This window comes from Haplochromis burtoni, unplaced genomic scaffold, assembly GCF_018398535.1.
Source record: "Haplochromis burtoni strain Fernald_Lab_line unplaced genomic scaffold, NCSU_Asbu1 Contig_7, whole genome shotgun sequence".
NCBI classification, from domain to species: domain Eukaryota; kingdom Metazoa; phylum Chordata; class Actinopteri; order Cichliformes; family Cichlidae; genus Haplochromis; species Haplochromis burtoni.
Window position 1 is genome coordinate 5,041,441 of NW_024582368.1, and position 4,329 is coordinate 5,045,769.

General features: G+C 42.1%; 1 protein-coding gene across 2 annotated transcripts in view; it reads left to right on the forward strand.

Annotated features, from left to right (window-relative positions):
- Positions 1-4,329, forward strand: part of rgs7a (regulator of G protein signaling 7a) — a 51,124-nt gene that overhangs the window by 26,098 nt on the left and 20,697 nt on the right. The window lies entirely within an intron of this gene.

Consider the following 4,329-nt stretch of genomic DNA (forward strand, 5'->3'; position numbering starts at 1 on the left):
CTTCTCTTCTCTTCTCTTCTCTTCTCTTCTCTTCTCTTCTCTTCTCTTCTCTTCTCTTCTCTTCTCTTCTCTTCTCTTCTCTTCTCTTCTTTTCTTTTCCATTTATTGACTCAGACTCACCTGTTTTTTGGTCTTGAGATGCAGGCAAGATGCGATAAGCAATATAACTATTGCTTAAAAATGTTTTCATTAACACTGGCTGTTTTTGTGATCTGAATGCACTGTTTGATTTTGCTAGAAGTCTCAGAGGTTTTGTGCATACAACCAACAGTGACATGTGAAGAGATCTAAAAAATGTTTTAACAGTGAGCAGAAATAAATGAACACAAGCACATAAATTTAAATCGCTAACTTAAGCAAGAAACACCTGAAATATCAATGGATATTTCGGGCTTGAAAAAAGGAACTAGCAGTCATCACATGACAAGTCTTCCATACAGAGTATGCAGCTGTATTGATTAATTTTAGATCTGGCCTATATAATTGCATAATTCTGTATAAAATATGCAAACAGCACAGCTAGCAAGCAGCTTTACCAGTTACATCTGCAGGAATGGAACAGAACTGCAACATATGGTGACAAGTTCTGTTGCTCTGCATGATTGCATACAACCTGATTTTCAATAAATGTGGGATAATGTGTGTGACAGGATAAAGGACCCACGCACACAGTGTTGCATGTTGTAAGGTATTTATTTACAGTGTATCCCACATCTCTGTGCAGCTTTCCAGCTGCGTCCCTGTGCTCTGCAAACCACACACAGCTCCCCCGTCAGGTCCTGGCGTCCTACTCAAATAGGGAAAGCATGATTAGACAATGGTCATCAGCTGTTCTGGTCAGCCTCCTCTGATACCACACCTTGCAAGTGAGAGAGGAAGTCAGCCATGACTACGGACCACCTTGAACAAAAGGCTGGAGAGCCAGATACCACCGGGTGATCTAGACGTTGGCATCCTTCATGCGATGGAGCCACTGTAGCCGGGCGTGATCCGAACAGAGGCTGAAATGGCAGTCCAGGAGGTAATAGCGAAGAGAGTCAACAGCTCACTCTTTTTCTACTGTACTGTACCTGGCCTCCTGCTCTGACAAATCGTGCTGATGTATAGAACAGGGCAGTCAATCCCCCCTTATCTCCTGGGACAAAGCTGCCCCCAGCCCCAGCCCAGGGAGGGAAAAGTTGAGCAAGAATTCTTTACCTGCAAGAATGCTGCCTGGCACTGCTCCAAATCTGGAACACCCTTTTGGGTGAGATCAGTCAAGGGGCTGGTCAGGTCTGTGAAGCTGGACACAAAACCGGGCGTGGTAAAGTAGATAAACCAGCCCCAAGAACCGCCTCACCTGTTTTTTGGTCTTGAGATGCAGGCAGGATGCGATAGGAGTCGTTTTACCCATATGTTGACACACCTGCCCGCCTCCCAAATGGTACCCCAGATACTGTACCTCCCTCTGTCCAACCATACACTCCTTCTGGTTTGCCGTGAACCCCGCCTGCCTCACGGACTCCAGTACCGTGGCCACACGCTGCACATGCTCCGCCTAGGTGTCACTGTGGATGATGACATCATCCCACCCGGTCCATGAGGCACTGGAAGGTGGGTGGGGCTCAGAACAAATTGAGCAGAAGTGTCTCATATTGGTACAAACCATATGGAGTGGAGAATGGCGTTTTTTTTCCTTGGACTCTGCAGACAAGGGAATCTGCCAGTACCCCTGGTTAAATCCAGTGTTGTGAAAAAAATGAGCATTGTCTAACCGGTCCAGGAGCAACCTGTGGGATTGGGTAGGTATCAAACACTTCATTCACCTTGCGGTATCAACAGAGAACTGTATAGAACCACCTTTCTTCACCACAAGAACTATGGGGCTACTCCACGCACTCTGTCTTCTCTTACTCCCAGTTATACCATTTCAGCAAATTCCCCCTGAACAATTTGCCTCTTATGTGCAGGTAACCTGCAGGGCTGTGAATGCACCGTCATGCCAGAGTGCATTTCAAAATGGTGCTCTGTGAGAAGGGTATGACTGGGCAGGGGAGAGAACACATCTTCAAATCACTGTTGCAATGCAGCAACATCTGCTCTCTGGGCCTGTGTGAAATGGTTATCATAATCGGGTAGGCAGGAATGGTGGAATTTGGCCCCTCAATCCTCATCTCTGTATTTAACCAGGCTCACCAGAGAAGTGGTTTCTTGGGCTTGGGGCATATTCTCTTGTGATAACCTCCCCAGTGTGTATAGCTCAGCTCTTAGGTCTAGAGCGTATTGAATCTTAGCTGGGCTTGGACATTCATGCCAGTTTTCTTTAATCAGGTCTTATTCAGTCTTATTAAGTCTTATTCAGTCACTCCACCAGCCTGTCAGTCTGAGGGTGGTAGGTGCTGGTCCAAACAGGTTTAATGTCCAGTAATTCATACGGCTCTTTTAGTGTGCGAGACATGAACGATGGCATAGGTGAAAGGTTGGTCCTTATAATTCCCAGGTGGGAGTCCCAGTGGTTGACTACCACCTGGCAGACATCTTTGAAGCTGTTCCTCGCTGCTGCAGTCAAGCTGAGAACTGCTGCCGGGGTTTTGCAAGAAAGCACCTGGAGCAACCTCATCACCCACTCCTCCTTTAGCCAGAAACATGCCTCCGCTGTGGCCTGAAAGACCTTGTCGAAGGTCTGTGGGTCATCTCCCTCCCCCATGCTGTGAAAGGACGTCACTGTGGCCGGTGCTGGTGAGGAACCAGCTCAGGCAACTCTCTGCAACACTTTTTGTCTGGTACCCAGACTGCTCCCACAGCTGTTCCAATCGACGGTGATGCACGGCTGCCTGCTCTCGATGCATCGCCATCACTGCTCTCCTGCAGATGAGCTACAAACCACACCCCAGCACAATGTGTAAAATGTAAACAAAAACAGGATTAAATTATTTCTAAGTCAATAAAACAAAATAATATTATTTTGTCAGTGATATGGCAACAAAAATAATACGATAATAACATTTTGAATATTGAAGCTAAAACATTTGTATGTTCAGTTTTAATGCTGAACAGGGGCATATTTATCACCGTATCCCCTGATTCTTTTATCCATATCCTGCAAGTGTCTCCACTGAAGACTCCAGACTGTAGTTTTTATAGTTACTGCTTGAGTTTTTAATGCATTGATGCCTGAGGACCAGAAGATCAAAGCAATTCACTACTGTTTTTTGACCTTGTCCCTTACAGGGATGTCTGTGGATTTTCTGATTCTTGTGATTGGATAATAAAATGAAATCCTCAAAGTGTTTCTTTATGTTGAAAAATGCAGTCCTTGTATTGTTGAACTATTTGCCCATGCAGGCTTTCATAGAAGGGTGAAAAGGTAAATCGATTGCATTTTTATAGCATCACAGACAATTCAAAGTCTTTTATACCGCAAGCCAAAAATTCACCCCTTGATGTATACATCCACACAGCACTTTTTCTATCAAACACTTACACAACAATGATACATAAAGAAAGTTTTTAGGACCTAAAAATAAATGTTTTCTGTTTTTACTGGCATTTCCCCCCATTTTTCTGTGTTGTGCATGATACCTACTCCAATAGATTGTGCCACTATTTCATATCAAGATGCTTGATATGTCTGTGATACAAGAGGTCTGTGTGTGTGTGTGTTTTCAGTGTGTTTTTGCTGTATTGCATTTATATTTTTAAGTGAGCAACAGAGCCATGGCTTACAAAATGTCTGGCTGCTGGTGAAAATATTTCTATAGATGCTCAGAAATGTCATATCACAGAGGTCAATAAACACTTCATATTTCTGTTTTTTTTTTTCAAAGCGATGTTATGGCATGAACCATTTACAGTTCATTCAAAAGCCTGAGTATAATTTTGTCCTTTATTTATCCTTAATTGTTATTATTATTAATATTATTGTTATTATTATTGTTTATCCTTTATTTAAGTATCAGCTTTATGTTGATTTTATGATTTTATTTTGTGTAGAAGATATTTTCCTTTACATTACAGTGTAAAATTTATTTTTACAGCTTTTAATAATAATAATAATAATAATAATAATAACAACAACACAATACAATAGTACAGTTTCATACTGTATATAAATTAAGATAGATTTTCTTTCTATTATGTATAAGCATTAATGGTCAGCTGTTAATGCAACTGTGTGCTGTAGTATTTAAACAATACTTCATATATAATTTATTTTAAGAATAACATGGTGATTGACAATAGACAACTTCAGCTTTTGCTGGTTTTTCATGTTATTGACTTATTCTGAGGCATGCATGCATTTGTACCTACACACACACACACACACACACACACACACACACACACACA